The sequence below is a fragment of the Panulirus ornatus genome, chromosome 5, assembly GCF_036320965.1.
Source record: "Panulirus ornatus isolate Po-2019 chromosome 5, ASM3632096v1, whole genome shotgun sequence".
NCBI classification, from domain to species: Eukaryota; Metazoa; Arthropoda; class Malacostraca; order Decapoda; family Palinuridae; genus Panulirus; species Panulirus ornatus.
In genome coordinates, this window is record NC_092228.1 from 10,654,874 (window position 1) to 10,674,045 (window position 19,172).

Sequence of the window (19,172 nt, forward strand, 5' to 3'; positions counted from 1 at the left end):
AGCAAGAAACTTGTTAGAAAAGATGTAAACAAGAGCTTTTAGAGGATGAGAGTGGTAGAAGAACAGCATAACTTGAAAGACGAAAGGGTGAACGCGAAAAGAACATGAGTATCAAATGTTCAAGAGCTGGAGGCCATACGAGTGTAGAACTTCCCCCGTACTGTGCAGACAAGTAATTACAGACAGACAGACAGACAGACAGACAGACAGACACACACACACACACACACACACACACACACACACACACACACCAGGAAAACCTGGGGTGAATTTCTGATTCGAAGCGACCAATTCATGGTGGAAAATACAATAAATAATAATAGTTATCATTATAACCCTACAATTTCCGTAATTCACAGATGGAGCAATACGCCATTCTGCTGAGCGCCTCAGAGGCAACTCATCTCCACTGCTGGAGACCCCAAGGAAAATGTTTCAGCAAAGAAGATTATCCACGTAACTCCCTCCACTCGGGGCATGACGACCCGCCAGCTTCTTAAACATCTGCTGGCAATGACACGCGTGGTAACAAGGCTAGAGGGGTGGACACCAGTGGACACACATCTCCCCCTCACCTTCCCACCACCACATCCCCCCAACACGCGACCTTGAGCAGTGGGTGTGGTCAAGCCACCAAACAGCAGCGGAACGCCACGGACCAGACAGCCCCCTCGCGGCGCTCATCTTGAACAGCGCCAGCAGGTTTGAGGTGGCCATGCAACAACCTCCTGATCTCCATCACACTCATGCCAACACACACACACACACACACACACACACACAAACACACACTCCCTAAATCCCGCTCGCTTACTCCCAGGATGTCTTCTTGCCTCTCCAGCGTACTCTACACTCACTGGCAAAGGATGAAAGGTATCACATACAGATAAAACATACGCGAAGAAGGTAATACGTGATGAAGAGTAACATAAGGTATCCTGCTGTCTGCCCAGAGTCTCCATACACCCGTTCTAGACTAAACCCCCCTCCTCCCCGCCGCTCTCCCCCTCAAGGCATGTACCCTGCTGGCCCCCCTTGAAACCCTCCCCCCCCCTACTGCCGTTGCCACATGCAGCCCCATACAAGACAGATGCGGTGTTGGGAGAGGGTGGCACGCGAGCAAGCACGCACGTAATGACGCCAAAGTGGAGATCTCGGAGGAATTGGACCGTTACGCCGCCATGCGCCAAATCCAAAGTTTCCTTCCAGTCTTTCCAGTGCGGGATGAAATTTCCTAAGAGAAAGATCAAAGTCTACCCCTCTATATCATGTCTTACAGAGGATCTCTTTCTACACACGAGTCGAGGCGTAGAGGCAGTAAGAAGATATCACCAAGAACTGATTATGTGACAAATGACCGCAATACAAACACCATCATCACCACGACGGGGCCTCGGGGACAGATGGACGGCCCACAAGCACCGCTGCCAACTCGTACTTTCCCCGCTAAACTCATCCTCAACTGCAGCTGTTGCTCAGAATACGAGACTGCAATATGCACTGAATTACACGATAAATCACGTTCATACTCAAATAATCAGTCGATATATGTTCTATGAGAGCAAGAAAGAATATGAGCAATATTACAAGGAGAGTGTCAGACGCCAAAGGCGACGGCGTTCGCTTTGTTGAGCGCTCAGCGGCGGTCGCGATGCGGGAGAGGGATGTCCCTTGGCTGGGGGGGCTGCGGGAGATCTCATATGACTACGTGAGTCTCCCGCCCAACGCCTGAAATCACACGCTTTGCTGCTACCGTCGCCAAGAGGAGGTCTTACAGCCTAAGCGTGATCTGCCATCATACGCTAATTACGTATCAAGCCAGAACACGCTAATGAGGCCATCCCCTGATAATCGCGGTACTACAGACTAATGACTGTATCGCTTGCTACTAACAGTACTAATCGCGCTTATCTACCACGCGAATTGCCTGTGATAAGGCCATTAACACCTACTGGCGACAGTGCTATTAGCGTCACAGCCTGTTAATCAAGCCTAATTACTAATTACCCGCATATCGCACTTAATAATACCGACCATTAGCAAGGGATATGCACACAGCTAAAGCGGGTACTATGCCCAACAAGGCTTATAAGGGCCATCAGGCACCAGCCCGCTCAAGGTATCACCTTCCCTCACTCCCACCCGCTCACCGCGTCTCTCAACTCCCTCTCTCCCGTTTCTATCCCACAGGCAGTGGGCGACACAACCACACATTATTAGCTAAAGCTCAGGGTGGGAGAATCGGTCTGTGTCGACTCTTGAGCACATGTCCGCCACGGGGAGTGGATGAGGGGGATAAGGCATGACGAAAGGAGGGGGAAAAATGAGGTTTAAGACAAAACTATATTTAAGATATGAGAGAAGAAAGAGGAAGGGGAGACACAGAAGGATGCAGGAGAGTAAGAATAAGGATAAACTAAAACGAATAATTATCGTTGTATCTTTACCTGAAGAGGTTCACATAACCAATTACGATACGAAGAATCTTGAATATATATATATATATATATATATATATATATATATATATATATATATATATATATATATATATATATATATATATATCAGGGACAAATTGTGCAAGCTCCGCTTCCACAGAACCAAACCCTCATCCATCATCCCAACGAACAGATGGTCGCAAGCCCAGACGATGGCAGCCGTCGTCCCAGAGCAAAGACCAGTACCCACCTATCAATCTATACCTGGGGGAGCACCTACCCCACTCACCCCTCCATCTATCTACCAGGGGAGCACGCACCCACCTACCCGCCCGGGAGGAGGAGGAGGAGGAGGAGGAGGGGAGCATACCACCCGCATCACGCCCCCCATGAGGCAGCAAGACACTTGAGAATACACGCCCCAAATAGGTCTCATCAGGTCCCGGACTCCGTGAGTGCACACCCTTGCCTCCGTCCTGGAGGAGGAGGAGGAGGAGGAGGAGGAACTGCTGCTGAGACGAATACAAGCCACTTGTGCGTCAGGCTCACACCACCACGCCTGGTTGTATGAAGACACTGTATATATTACATCGCTAAAATATACAGTGACAAACTGCGGACGATGAGTTCAGATACACCCTGGGTCGGTCGTGTGGTTTACGTCTGTTTTAAATCTCAATCCGACCAACACATCTCCATGAATATCAACTTATCTTTATTCGTAGTGACTCCGTCTTTTGTGTATCAAAGCGACACAACGTGTTTCTAAATACATTATCTTAACGGCTTACTGGGAAATGACAGTGATAAATGGTACTCTGTGTGTGTGTGTGTGTGTGTGTGTGTGTGTGTGTGTGTGTGTGTGTGTGTGTGTGTGTGTGTGTGATTAGGATCTGTGAATACTATTTGTGTGTTTAGGGGAGAGACTTATACTCGCGTAGCCCCATCTCTTAACCTTGTATACATATACCAAGTCTTTACTCCTATGCATGTATGTACACAAACATACACACACAGCAGCAGCAGCCTAAGATAGGTACCCATTTATCGACCAACCTCGAGAGTAGGATGAACACCTGGGTTGAGTACTGGCCGACTGCCGCGCCCAAGATTCGAACCCATGCAGGTCCGATCCCCGGGTGGGCCAGTGTCGACTCATGGTCAGTAATGCTAATCACTCCTTGTGTGTGTGTGTGGTGTGTGTGTGTGGTGTGTGTGTGTGTGTGTGTGTGTGTGTGTGTTGTTAACGAGTTAGTGCAATTTGCTGTTACACTAAAACCACCAAGGTCAGGAGAGATAAATCACTCAGTTTCAAGTACACACGACTATGTTGGCAAGCAGCGCACTCAAATGATGAAGTGCAAGGTGAGTCAACGTCAGGTCAAGGAGAGGAAGTAACAGTGCCACAAAGGTGTAGCAACGTCGGCTCTAGTGGCGAGGGAAGTGCACCCACAGTGTTAGCAACGGTGGTTGCAAGAGTAGGGAGGGAGGGAGGGAGAGACAGAAGCGCAGCCCACAAAGTGTAGCAACGGTGGGTGGAGAAAGAAAGCAAGTGGCTTATTACCACAAAACCTTGGCGGGACACGGGAGGGTGTGGCGGGACGTGGCCTCAGCTTCGTCTCCTTCTTGGTTTACCACCACACCTCGCCTTCATCATCAACACCACCACCACCACTACACTCCCCCACAGAACGCTTAACACATCGTCGGCACTACCTCCACCATACCTCCTCACGCCGCCACTACGCTGAGGTGATCGCCAACCCGACTCACAAGACGCGACGCCACACTCCCCGGACGCTTCTCACAAAACACCCCCATCATGAATCCATCTACAACACTAAACAACTCGACACACGACAGGAATACCACAAAGAACTTCACAACCGCAATCATCCAATTCTTCACCACATCCGTCATCCAAACACCGACACCAACGACACAAATCGCAACACTCCACCTCCATTCCTCCGCTTCTCCACTCGATCGAAGAAATGAAGACGATCTCTGGGCGAACCTAACCAACAATCAATCCACTTGGCGAAGAAACTCATGACCCCACAACACGTGGCTTACTACAACTAAAATCCTCGACTCAAATGCACACTCTTAGAGTTCCACAACTATCATACTCAGTCAACAGAGTTCCCATTGCTTCACGAAAAAACAAAGAAGCCAGCGCTCTTTGCTAGCGAGCGCTCCCAAGGTATGTAGCAGGACCAAGAGGAGACGTGACATTCCACTCAAAACATTTAAAACGCGACTCCGCTACTGTTGCGCTGCCCTATCCGCTGGGCTGACTTGCCCGGCATACACAAGCGTCTTGGGTCGAAGGACAAACTTTACCTTGCACTCAAGTACTTGGAAAAATAACCCGATGTTTTATGTGTCCATTCCTACGAACAAAAGAGGAGGAGGAAATGCCTGGCAGGACCTCATTCAGTCAGAGGAGGAGGAGGGGAGCAAGGTGTTTTCCCAAATTACCACGAATAAGACAACTGCTTTAAGGATAACCGCTGGTTGGAGGAAAACCAGAAGAGACAATCCAGACAACAGTTACAGAGAAAGCGGAATTATTTCCGTCTAATAACATCTGCCCTTGGCTAAACTTATTCAAACCTTTAACTATTTATTCATATTATTTATAACATTATCATAATTGTCATTAGCAGCAGCAGCAGCAGCAGCAGCAGCAGCAGTAGTAGTAGTAGTAGTAGTAGTATCAAAATATTGTAATCCATATTTTCATTATCATTATCGTAATCATTACTATTATTACTATTTTATTACTATTATTATCATTACTAGTGCAATTATCATTATTATGATTAGTATAATTATTACAATGATTACTATTTTATTATTATTATCATTACTAGTGTAATTATCATTATTATCATTATCGTAATTATTACAATGATTACTATTTTATTATTATTATTATCATTACTAGTGTAATTATCATTATTATTATTACTAGTGTAATCATTATCATTATTGTAATTATTACAATGATTACTATTCTATTACTATTATCATCATTACTTGTGTAATCATCATTATCATTACTAGTGTAATTATCATCATTATCATTACTAGTGTAATTATCATTATTATCATTATCATCATCTTATTTTGAGGATATGACGTTGCCCAACAGGTGAAGCGAAACGCTGCAGGAGCAAGACCATATCATCCGAGGGCGTCTAATGTCTCCTCAACCCGGCCGTACCCCAGCCATCACTCGGGCTATACCAAGCAAGCAGCTCCTGCCAGGATGGAGGCCCACAGGATACCACCATCCTTTCATTGTTCGTCTATCACACACCCAGTGTTCAATGAAGGCTTAGGAGCAGTGACCAAACGTGTCACACTGACTTAATAAAAAGTATGGGGCTGACGTTCATCTAGACACACACACACACACACATACGCATACCCCCAGGTGTGTGTGTGTGTGTGTGTGTGTGTGTGTGTGTGTGTGTGTGTGTGTGTGTGTGTGTGTGTGTGTGTGTATGTACGTACAAATGAGAATCGATCGAACCACACACAGTCGCCGAGTTTGCTCTCAGTCCACCAGGCGTGCAGCAGACTCACTCGTGGGAGTGTAGCGTTGGATCGTAGGTACATACACATGATCTATGGGAGTATATTGTCTTTCTATGTTAAACACCATCAGTAAAGACTCCTCATCAAAGTCTACGATACGAATCATTCACGAAGGAGCGGAACGTTTGGGAAAAATCGTACACCTATGGAAACGTTTGCTATCGTTAATAATACGTTTACATCATTGCACCAGCACACTCAAGGATACACGTACGCTATGTGTGATAACGGAGCGTTCCCGTCCGCCCGAACTGGGACTCTGTCCACTGGAACTTCGACCAAAGGGGGATTATGTGCGTCGCAAACGCGCGTCGTAAGCAGCATACACGGAGTCATCCCACACGCTCAACCACACATGCACAGAACAGCTTCAACGTGTACTCTCTCTCTCTCTCTCTCTCTCTCTCTCTCTCTCTCTCTCTCTCTCTCTCTCTCTCTCTCTCTCTCTCTATGATCATCGTATCACACACGATGTCTCGACCTTCGGGACAAAATGATCGCGAGCGTGGTGGCATGCGAAGCCCGGCCATCCTTATCTACGAGACGATACATAACGTACATCCGGCTCAACCAAAACTGCTCATCTTTGCTCCACCACACCCCTGGGCCACTTTGCTCCACCACACCCCTGGGTCACTTTGCTCCACCACACCCCTGGGTCACTTTGCTCCACCACACCCCTGGGTCACTTTGCTCCACCCACACCCCTGGGTCACTTTGCTCCACCACACCCCTGGGTCACTTTGCTCCACCACACCCCTGGGTCACTTTGCTCCACCACACCCCTGGGCCACTTTGCTTCACCACACCCCTGGGCCACTTCGCTCCACCACACCCCTGGGCCACTTCGCTCCACCAAACCCCTGGGCCACTATGCTTCACCACACCCCTGGGTCACTTCTGACCCTCAGGTGCACGATCAACCGTCTCTATCAACGTGTAACCCTCTGTGCATGTCTTCTACATCCTTCCCTGTGTTAACCTACGTGTCTGTGTCTCGTTCCTCGCCCTTTCTAGTCCACTTCCTCTCTACGAACAAAAAAGTAATCACGAGATAAAATAATGGTGACCCATCTATTCGAAAATTCTCTCTCTCTCTCTCTCTCTCTCTCTCTCTCTCTCTCTCTCTCTCTCTCTCTCTCTCTCTCCCCTCCTTCAAAATATATAACAAAATTACAAGCAATATATATATATATATATATATATATATATATATATATATATATATATATATATATATATATATATATATATATATATATGAAGGAAACTCACAGGCACGTGCAATATACCTGATCAAAATTCACAATATCTCCAGAACACAGTATGTGTGTGCAATTACCAATCTGTACAGTACAGGAAGGGAGTTCTACACTCATGGAGTTCTACACTCATCTGCTCTCTTGTCTTTATTTATATATATATATATATATATATATATATATATATATATATATATATATATATATATATATATATATATATATATATATATGCTGGGGTATATAGTGATTCTGCTTAGCGACAGACATTTACAGGTTCTCTTAAGCCCACTTCAAGAGGAGTCTTGAGGCAGTAGACCGCAAGACAAGTGGTCTTTCGTCATCTTTCAGAAGCGAAGGTATTTACATTTCGCCAAAGGTGAAATCCCTCTCCCTGTCTGCCGTATCTCGACGACGACTTGACCCAGCGTTCCCATGTACTCAGGCAAAGACGTACATCTTTAGTACTACTTGGAGACTACCACTCGAGACTTCGCCGTCTTCCATCCTTGGCGATAAAGGCGTTCAGAGCATCTACGCGTTCCCGTCATGATCTTCCCCTTCTCGCGTCACCTACAAAGGGACCATGAAACTACCCGGAGACCTCAGGTTCCTCCATCAATACCAGAGGTGGGAGGTGGTGGCACCCGGAGTGGGAGGTGGTGGGTACCCGGAGACCTCAGGTTCCTCCACCAGAAGTTGGGGTGATGGTGGTACCCGGCGACCTCAGGTTCAGTACAAGAAGTGAGGCCAACCTAACCTCCCCCATTTCACTGTGTAACCAACGGAGCATCAGTTCCTTAAGCGAGCTGCCACAAGACCTTCGGAGCTGGGCCAAAACAATGTGAGGCTGGAGGTTTGTTTACATGCGCGTCGGCTACTGCTGCGCCAACAAGCCCACACATGGGGGGCAGCCTGGGTGTGGCCAAGAAGGGCTTTCCTTCACTGCCGGCGAAGGGCATCAATAAGGCTACGCACCGCCACCCGACAAGAACCACCGAGGCGTGCAGAGAGACACGAGTGAACGACCTTAATAGTGGTTACTGAGAGGGCCACTCTTACGTAAATGGGCCGAAGGTGATCAGCATTTTGAATCGTTTAACTTCATGGCCGAAGTCAGATAACGTTAGAACACTGCTTAAATTCTCCTACTGTCCCAGTTAATTACATCCAGCACTTCAGTCTAACCCTGCAACAGTTAACCCCGACACGTAACCGTTAAATGATAGAAGGTCTTTTCTCTTTTTGTCTTCTTCAGTCGTGGTAATTTCCATATGCACACAATCTCACGTGCAATGGGTACCTTACCATCACCCGGCGACGGAGGAGGTAACTCTTGGGTAACCAGCTAATGAAACACACGCAGCGATCTCCCGGTGATCTGACTTGCTTGCACTACTCCAACAGGCTACAGCACCAGTGGAACCATAGAAACAACTCTAGCAGAGAGAGAGAGAGAGAGAGAGAGAGAGAGAGAGAGAGAGAGAGAGAGAGAGAGAGAGAGTCAACCAACCGTAATACCTACTCCACGTCTCGTACAATACCACCTTCCCTTACGAACCTGTTCGCCGGTGGGAGGAACAGTGTGGACTTCCCCTGCAGTCAGGGCGAAAACCCGCTCAAGTTCCCACGGCTTGGGAGCGTGTGGCGCCCCTTGAGCGGGGATGTTATTAAGAAGCGTTTCGTTCCTACCTCAACGAAGCCATCATCATAGATTTCTTTAACTATACCTTCGTACGCGAATGCACTCACATTTCTACGAGGGAGTGAGCTCCGTTTTAGGCAAAAGAAGACATAATGAATATGACATTGCACCACACAATAAAAGAGGTTGGTATAAATGGGCCTTCAGCTAGAAGTATGTGGAAGACTCCTTCGATAGACAGAAAATTTACCAAAGTGGATGGTACCAAAGGACGCATCTCAGGGGAGCCTTTTCTTAGGGGTTACCAGCAGTGTACCGTAGGGCTCGCTCCTGGGACCTGTGCTCTTTCCGTGTCTATGACTCGCGAAGACTGAATGAACTCGCTCGCACCCGAATAAGTTCGCGGAAGATGCCAGGATCAATGAAGGGAGTAAAGGACTGACGAAAATCTAATCTTACAAAATGATTCCGCTAAACCCTGAAGCCGGTCTGATCCCATGGGCGATGGAAATTCAACCCGAGTGTATTGTTGAGTAATGAGGATGGGACACAGTGAAAAAGAAGACCTCTATAATACAATTATTTGTATTCATCGAGCAGAAAGTAAGCTGCAGGAATCTCGGCGAGCGTGTGTGTGTGTGTGCGCGTGTGTAGCACCTGGGCAGTTGAAATGTACCCAGCGTGTCATGACAGCCCTAACGTAGGAGAGATGAAAAGACAAACTGTTTCCTGGCAACAGAGAATGGCATCCAAGTATATGGATGAGGAAACAGTGGCCAAGAGTAAATCATGTTCCCCAAGCTTGATCACCGCACTGAAAGAAACACTAAGACCCAAAAGATGTCATGATTTCTCTTTCTTTTTTTATCACGGAAGACAAAAGAATTAGGAGTGACTTACCAGCTTTAACTTTTCAAACCAAGCTGATGCAAAGAGTGACTCAGTAAATCGAAACATGTAAATGCAGAATAACCTGAAGCCATATAATGACAGGCAAGAAACGCGTTAGAAAGAGGCGTAAAGAGATACACTTATGGAATACGAGTATCTGATGAATGGGGAAGAAAAAAAAATTCAAGATGAAACTGCGACTGTGAGCAGCATACGGAAGTTAAAATTTGTGTTATAAGACAAGAAAGTTCAGGAGATGGGATAACCTGAAGCCATATAATGACAGGCTAAAAACGTGTTAGAAAGAGATGTAAAGACATACACTTATGGAATACGAGTATCTGATGAATGGGGAAGAAAAAAAAATTGCAAGATGAAACTGCGACTGTGAGCAGCATACGGAAGTTAAATTTGTGTTATAAGACAAGAAGTTCACGCGATGGGACCCCGCGAATGCGGAACTCCCTCCCCGTACAACACCAGTGGGTAAATTACACACCCATGAATGTGGGATTGTAGTGATCGTCTGTGTGGCTGTGAACCGACTGGTTGAGGGGTGCTGGTGACTGGCACTGGGTGCCGTGATGAGGGGTGTGGATGACTTGGTTACCTGCGCGGACAAGTGATGATGACTGACAGCCACTCAACGATAGGTGAACGCTTAAACGTCAGCAGCGGTGCGCTTGGGCGAGCGGCGTGGCAAGATGAAAATTACAGGTACTAACCAAGAGAGACGCGCCCACGTCGCGGGGACCACAACAAACCATCGACGTCAGCCACAAACGGGTTCGCCTTCAAGCGTGGCGCGCGCCCGTTGGACAAAGACACTCTTGCCCACTTCCAGGGGACGCGCCGCGCTTCATCTAGCCCCCCATCGCAGGCCGTGGCGTCTTCGGTAGCCTCCGGGACGCTCGCGAGAGAGAGAGAGAGAGAGAGAGAGAGAGAGAGAGAGAGAGAGAGAGAGAGAGAGAGAGAGAGAGAGAGAGCTGTGGCGCCCTGGGAGCCAGGAAGCCATTAAGACGACTACGATATGTGACAGAGGGAAGGCGTGCCTGATATTTCTCCATGAGTCACCCCCCGGCGGTCGGTTGCATGACAAAACGCGAGCAGCGATGACGTCGGCAGGCCGTGGGGGTGCTCCAGCGGACCATCTTCGGGCCCGGCCGTTCTCCATGGACGGAGAATTTCCAGGCATTAGACACAATGACCTCACGAGGAGGAGAAGGAGGAGGAGGAGGAGAGGGAAGACGACGTGTGACGTAAGGGAGGGGGGAGAGATAATGACGGGAGAAAGCGCAGTTCATACGTTCACGTTCTTTCGTAGACATGAAGACCGCACCATACAAAGGCAAATCACGGATGGAAGACGAAGAGCATGCCACCCAAAAAAAAGTGAGTTAGCAGCCCCAATCTCAACTCTCTCTCTCTCTCTCTCTCTCTCTCTCTCTCTCTCTCTCTCTCTCTCTCTCTCTCTTGTACCTCAAGAGGGGATGCATACCAACTACTGTGCTACATAAAGGGGAGGAAAAAAAAAGACGAGGACGCAGATTATACACTGAACAACACCCCCCCGCAAGAGCGACACTTTAAATTCTGCACCCACGTTCGTTCCCCTGGCAGCTTTAGGGCGGGCGCGGTCAGCCGAGATGACCAATGGTTCACACGAGTTAATATTTACCTTGCTTAATCTCTTACCTCACTACAGCCTCCGCTCTCTCTCTCTCTCTCTCTCTCTCTCTCTCTCTCTCTCTCTCTCTCTCTCTCTCTCTCTCTTGATTAATGCTAAGGCCACACCCATGTGCATGTGCGTGTGTGTGTGTGTGTGTGTGTGTGTGTGTGTGTGTGTGTGAGAGAGAGAGAGAGAGAGAGAGAGAGAGAGAGAGAGAGAGAGAGAGAGAGAGAGAGAGCGCTACTTCCCTCACCATGAGTGTGGACCCGCCTTTTGTGGCTCGCTGGCTGACCTCGATGATGCCTTCGTCATATCGAAAAAAAAAAAAAAAAACAAGAAAACCTGCGAGTCCCGCCCGTCTTACTATCCAGTCAAAGAAGCTCGTAAATCAGGTCGTCAAAGGTCCACTTACTTCTGACGTAGCATTAAAGCAGAAAATCCAACCACGGTGACGGAGCGACGCTTCGTTGCGTACGTAACAAAAAAAAAAAAAAAACGAGAGGGGGGGTGGATGATCAGAAGCAGCAGTAACAGTGTAACAACCAGGGAAAATAGCGTCGTCTGCAGCAACAGCAGCAGCTGCAGCAACAGAATACCATGGGAGAAGAAGAGTACAAAAAAGGACAAAAACACACATCTGCATCAGCAGCATATAACAGCAGCTGGGGAAATACGAAGAGCAGCAGCAACACCAGGTGTCAACAAAAACACTTACAACAGCAGCGGCAAAGACAGCAGAAGCAGCACTTGCTCCGCCGGGCGGTCAGCTCCACCCGGCCCATCTCATCAGCTCTGGCCACCGTATCCCAGCCACACACAGCAAGGGAGGGCCCCGAAACCACCACAGGAGACCGTGGCTTTCCCCCAAAGCGCTTTGTGGTGAGGGAGATCATACCGGCGGTGCGCCAGCCCGCGAAATTACCCCCTTCCCCCTGACCATTAAGGGGAATCAAAAGACGGTTCGTCCCACCTTGTTAAAGAGTGGGTGGCAAGTCTGATGCCATAGTGGGTAGTAAAGTGTGCAACAAGTGGTAAGCAGCTACAAAATTAAGGGGTTTTGAGGCTCTTCACATTCTCTCTATAGAGGTTAAAAGGAGAGTCAATCCTTCGATAACAGGACACAATCTCAGACTGCGCAACACTACCCCTGAAATTATATGTATTACACTAAATCGTGAGGAAAATATTCTATGTATTACACTAAATCGTGAGGAAAATATTCTATGTATTACACTAAATCGAGAGGAAAATATTCTATGTATTACACTAAATCGTGAGGAAAATATTCTATGTATTACACTAAATCATGAGGAAAATATTCTATGTATTACACTAAATCGTGAGGAAAATATTCTATGTATTCCACTAAATCGTGAGGAAAATATTCTATGTATTACACTAAATCGAGAGGAAAATATTCTATGTATTACACTAAATCGTGAGGAAAATATTCTATGTATTACACTAAATCGTGAGGAAAATACTCTATGTATTACACTAAATCGTGAGGAAAATATTCTATGTATTACACTAAATCGTGAGGGAAATATTCTATGTATTACACTAAATCGTGAGGAAAACATTCTCTTGCCATATTTCTAACAATAAATCAACCACGATTCTTCCTCTTCTTTTTTTTCATACAATCTCACCAATCCGCAATTAGGAAAACCCGATGACCATGATGTATATAAATGTGCCCTTCGGACCTCAGAAATGGTGGCTCGCGAGCACTTTGTGGTCTAAGCGCAGCGCGTGATTTAAGCGCAAATACGAGAGTCCGCTAACAACTACTTCTTAGGTACGACTAGCGAGACTTCGAAAGTGTTAACAAGGGCTAGCCGTCTCGTACAGACTGCCGTTCTAGGTTTCCGTTAACAGGTGCATCAACAGTACACGTCAGCAAGCGGCATTACGATCTTACCATCTGACCCAGTCCCTTACCAGCTTGACGTACAGTGCTACAATCTGTCGAACCGTCTTACCAGCTGGCCATAATAAGTCTTCCCACCAGTGATACCAGCTTAACCAACAGTTTTACCAGCTGACCGAAACTCTTCCCGGCTAACTAGCAGTGTCACCACCACCTGTCCATCCATGTTTCCAGCTGACCAACACTCTCATCAGCTACCCAGCTGTCCAACAGCCTTACCAACAGTCTTACCAACAGCTGACCACTACCCACCCTGATCCGATGAGGCGAAGCCCACCACGGTAAACAACACGAGGGCCAGGCAACAGTTGTCAGCGATCATCCACAACGGTTCTGAGGGGACGGGTGTAGAATCCAGGGGAAATACACACGAGATGAGAAGGCTTACTAATCCATACGATCATTTTCACAATGTTTTTTGGCCCGGATGTCAACCGAGCACTTAAAACACTATTCAACCTGCCACTGTCGTCCATTTCCACGTGCAAATACTGAACAATATACGGACGTGCACGAAAAAATAAAATCTTTAAACAATCTCAAAAAACATAGTTTTTATATATATATATATATATATATATATATATATATATATATATATATATATATATATATATATATATATATATATACATATATATATTCCTATGAGTCCACGGGGAGAATGAAACACGGAAAGTTCCCAGGTGCACTTTCGTGTTATAATCACATCATCAGGGGGGAGATGCAAGAAAAGAAATATAACAGTTAGTGACTATCAACTTCTCTGTGTGTGCTACGGGAGGAGAGTCTTAAAAACGAGTTGCCCCGTTTCTTCTTAAGCTTTGTACATCTATAATTACCACCTCCCATGGACCAATTTCTATGAGAGAGTCGTCCTTGTGTTACCCGGGACCTTTCTGAAGGCTGCTGCAGCTCAAGGTTGCGCTACTTGTCGTAGCAGGAAAATGTGGACGCCTTCCGAGTGAGAAATTCTGAAAGACTATACTCCTCACGATATACAGCCTCGCCAAAGGGGACTTTCCACTCACGGTTTAACCTCAATCGAGAGGAATCCGGTAACACTGTGTGTGTGTGTGTGTGTGTGTGTGTGTGTGTGTAGCATCTATCAATCATACCTAAAGCACTGAATGAACAGCTGGGTTTTGTACCGAGGCGCTTGCCCGGTCCGGTGTTCGAACCCGGGTACCCTTTTCATACATTAGCATCGACTCGCACTGTATACTTAACCTCACACACACACACACACACACACACACACACACACACACACACACACACATACACACACACACACATACGATCATTACAACTCAAAAAAAAAAAAAAAGATCCACCGCAAGAAGATGATTATTCTAATCCCCTTACGCAACGCAGTCACCATTCCCTCACATCCAAACCTTCTCTCCCTCCAGTCCCTACCAGGTGCGCCTCCGCCCTTTGTCCCACCCACCCACAATCCTCAACGTATCATCAAGAAGAAATGGAGTAATTTGAACGTGCGCATGTCTGAGCGTCGATGTCCCACACCAACACCGCCAACCACACAACGAACACCTGACACACACACACACACACACACATTGAGGATATCAGGCATTCCACTCAGGTATTAGCTCCTCACACCTGAAAATTACGAGCAAGTGTGGCTGTCACAACTTGTTCATTATCCCTCCGACGTTAACCCTCCCTTCTCGTCTGTTTACTGTTTCCAACACCACCAGGAGGCACTCCTCGCAAAGTCTACATCAAACTGTTCCACTCAAACACCACGAAACCCCGAAGAACAACGTAAAATAACACCTCAAACAACACATCTATCTTCCAAACCATCAAATCAAGTGTCATAATGTTGTACGCGCCTCGCGAACATTACAGAAGCAGCTCTGGTCTCGGTAATCGCGTCCAAATGTCGTCCAACATCTTTTTCTTCTTTTTTTTTCATAACGTCTGTCTTCCCTAAGCGGTTGACTCTATTACCGCTAACCTTCGCCGACGCTCCGGCCGCCCAGCAGCGAGAGCAGATGATGTCCTGAGGCCCGACCCAATCAAGGATACATGTATTTATACGCAATTGCTTGCGGGCGTATTGAACGACCCGAACCTACTTCTAGCAAGGCAGTGCGACCCCAGAGCACGACGGTACAACCCGTGGATGTGATGGCCTGGCCCTTGACCTGTGTGTGTGTGTGTGTGTGTGTGTGTGTGTGTGTGTGACACTGGACCGTGGACATCTGTTCTGTGTCTGTGGGGGTTTCAAAACCTGGCGAACGCACTTCTTGACGCCTATAGCTAAAGGAGGAAGCTAACGTTCAAAAAGGCCAACGCATGGGACTCCTATACATCATACTATCATCGTGCGGTTGGCAGCACGGGAGCTGGCCGTGGAGCTGGCAGGCGCCTGCTGCCATTAGTTTAGTTGACGTCAACACCAAGTCCTTCACCAAGTAGCCTCCTTATACGTCAATAGGTTTTGTGTTGCCTATTTGCTTCACGTGTCGTTAAGTATCGGTAGAGGTTTACGTTCAACGAGGGTAAGGCTCTTTCGGAGAGTTCTGCGTTCAACGAGAGTAAGGCTCTTTCGGAGAGGTCTGCGTTCAACGAGAGTAAGGCTCTTTCGGAGACGTCTGCGTTCGACGAGGATAAGGTTCTTTCGGAGAGGTCTACGTTCAACGAGGGTAAGGCTCTTTCGGGGAGGTCTGCGTTCAACGGAGGAAGTTCTACAAACGTTCTAGGGGACGTGGGAGGGAGCCATGAACCCTGTAATGCAAAAAAGACCTGGGGGGGTCACGACTGGTCGACCCTCACTCAGCCTCGGCCGTCCTAAACGTTAATGCTTAGTACACAGGTGGAAAACCCCCCCGCCGACGAAAGAGAGAGCCAAGTTATGATCCCTCTTCAAGGGCCCACTGGCCCGTACCTGACGCCACCTCGCTTGGGCGAAAACGGTGACCAAGTGTGTGTATATATATATATATATATATATATATATTCCCTGCGTGTCGTAGAAGGCGACTAAAAGGGGAGGGAGCGGAGGGCTGGAAATCCTCCTTTTTTTTTTTTTTCTTTTCAAAAGAAGGAGCAGAGAAGGGAGCCAGGTGAGGATATTCCCTCAGAGGCCCAGTCCTCTGTTCTTAACGCTACCTTGCTAACGCGGGAAATGGCGAAGTTTGAAAAAAAAAAATATATATATATATATATATCTATATATATATATATATATATATATATATATATATATATATATATATATATATATATATATACAACCATATCAATGACTGGCCGTTCACACTACCATGGACTAATGTATAACAATGATACATAAACCATATAAACAATACTCACGATAGTTACAAATCAGTCACAGAATTAAAAAAAAAAGAAAAAAGAAAACCACAGAAAAACACTGTATTTGAAATAAATGGGGGAAAAAAAAGAGCAAATACCACAAACCACTCTGGAATATTACTGCCGACGTATCCAGCCCTCGCACAGAATGACACTGGCGAACTTAAATGTAACCCTCGCACAGAATTATCCCCGACACACACAGGCGAACTTAAATGACTTATCACAACAACCACAAGGAAGATCACACCTGACAACGTGGGACTCATGCCATCCACAATCACCCTCTCAAGTGCGACTCCCTCCTTCCCTCCCTCCTGGGCCGTACCTCCACCACATGAAGTGGTACGACTCGCTCTTTTCCTGGGCCGTACCTCCGTCATATGTGAAGAGCGTGATGGCTGGAGCGTCTCATTATTACCAGTGGGTGAGCGGGAAGGTTAACACAAGGGTCTCGTCCAAGTGCTAACCTCCGCCTCACGTGACACAACGATCCATAAATACAGAGGCGACCTTGGGTAATGAGTGTTGTGTCTGTCTCATTGTTCTTGTGGGGTGGGGAGGAGGGACGCCTCCCGGGCGTGGGGCACGACGCGGCAGAGGCCTTTCCCCCCCCCCCCCCCCCCCCCCCCACACACACACACACACACACACACACACACACACACACATACATACGGCCTCCCACCCCTCCCCGACATACACACACACACACACTACCTACGACAAGATTTTGCCATTTGGCAAGGTCAGCAGCAGCGCGCAGCGCTCACCGCAAGGGCATCTAACACTTTCTGAGGCACACGGGAGTCGTGCGAGTCACGTGTCGTAAAGCGTGACGTGCGTACGTCTTAGGACTGGAAGCCAGCAACAGTCAGCCATGCGTGAGCGAGGCACACCTACCTGACTGTCCTCAACAAAAGAAAAAAAAAGTTAACGCATGACAGCTACAGAGGAGTGCAGGCTCCTAGCACAACCGTCACAAAACCCGCCCGATACCCAGGCTAGTTAGGGGAGGAGGAGGAGGAGGGGGCGCGGGTGGTGGTGATGTGGGGATGGTGGGTTGTCTGGCGTGGACGGCGGGATGATGGAGGGGGAGGAGGTGGTGGGTGCAAGTGCCTCAAGGACGGGGAGAATCTTCACCAGCTACATCTAGTTTACAAGGCAGGAGTCGTGAGCCACCACCTCAATCCCTCAACAGAAAAATCTCCCATTAGCGTTTTTGCTCCCAGTGGGATTCGCTCGCGTCCCAACCATTCCAAGACTTCGCGTCTCGCATGTGTTCGTCGCTCTAAGAACATGTGACATGTGCATTTGCAAGGTCTCATGTTGTTGTTTTGTTTGGTTCCTGCGTACCAGGTAACACAGTAAAACTTGTTATGAGTGCAGTTGAAGGTGCTAGTCTGTGGGAGGGGTTACCTTCGGTTCATTCCACGGTGTTATCTCCACTCCATTCCAGCATACCTCATCCTGTTTCGAAGATCTCGCCCCTCTTATAAAGGTGAGGAGTATCTCAAGTCGCTTCGATGGCTCGCATACCTGGCTACTGTTGTCACTTCACACATCTGGCTATCATGTTCATACATCTGGCCACTCGGTCTGTTCGAAATACCTGGCTGCTCTACCTGTTCAGATACCTGGCCATCCATGTCTCTTCAGACACCTGACTACTCTGACAATTCAGATAACTGGTTTCTTCAACTGTCTGTTCAGACACCTGGCTCTTCCATCCATTCAGACACACCTGGCTACCTTGAACGGATAGACACCTCCCTACTCCGTCTATTCCGACACCTGACAAACCTAACTTTTCAGATACCTGGTTAATCCTAAAGTCTCCCAGTATGCCTGATCACTCAGTCTGTTAAGGTACCTGCTAACAGTAAGGTACCAAGCTGCTGATATACCTGGCAACTTAGTTTGTGGGGGTACCTGGCTACTTCGTGAGCTCAAAGTACCTGGATACTTCCATTGTTCAGGTACCTGGCTTCTTAGCCTGGTCAGGTTACCTGGCTACTTCGCATGGTCAGGTACTTGGCTACTTCGTGAGCTCAAGGTACCTGGTTACTTCCATTGTTCAGGTACCTGGCTACTTCGCCTGGTCAGGTACCTGGCTACTTCGCCTGCTCAGGTACTTGGCTACTTCGTGAGCTCAAGGTACCTGGTTACTTCCATTGTTCAGGTACCTGGCTACTTCGCCTGCTCAGGTACCTGGCTACTTCGCCTGTTCAGGTACCTGGCTACTTCGTGAGCTCAAGGTACCTGGTTACTTCCATTGTTCAGGTACCTGGCTACTTCGCCTGCTCAGGTACCTGGCTACTTCGCCTGTTCAGGTACCTGGCTACTTCGTGAGCTCAAGGTACCTCGT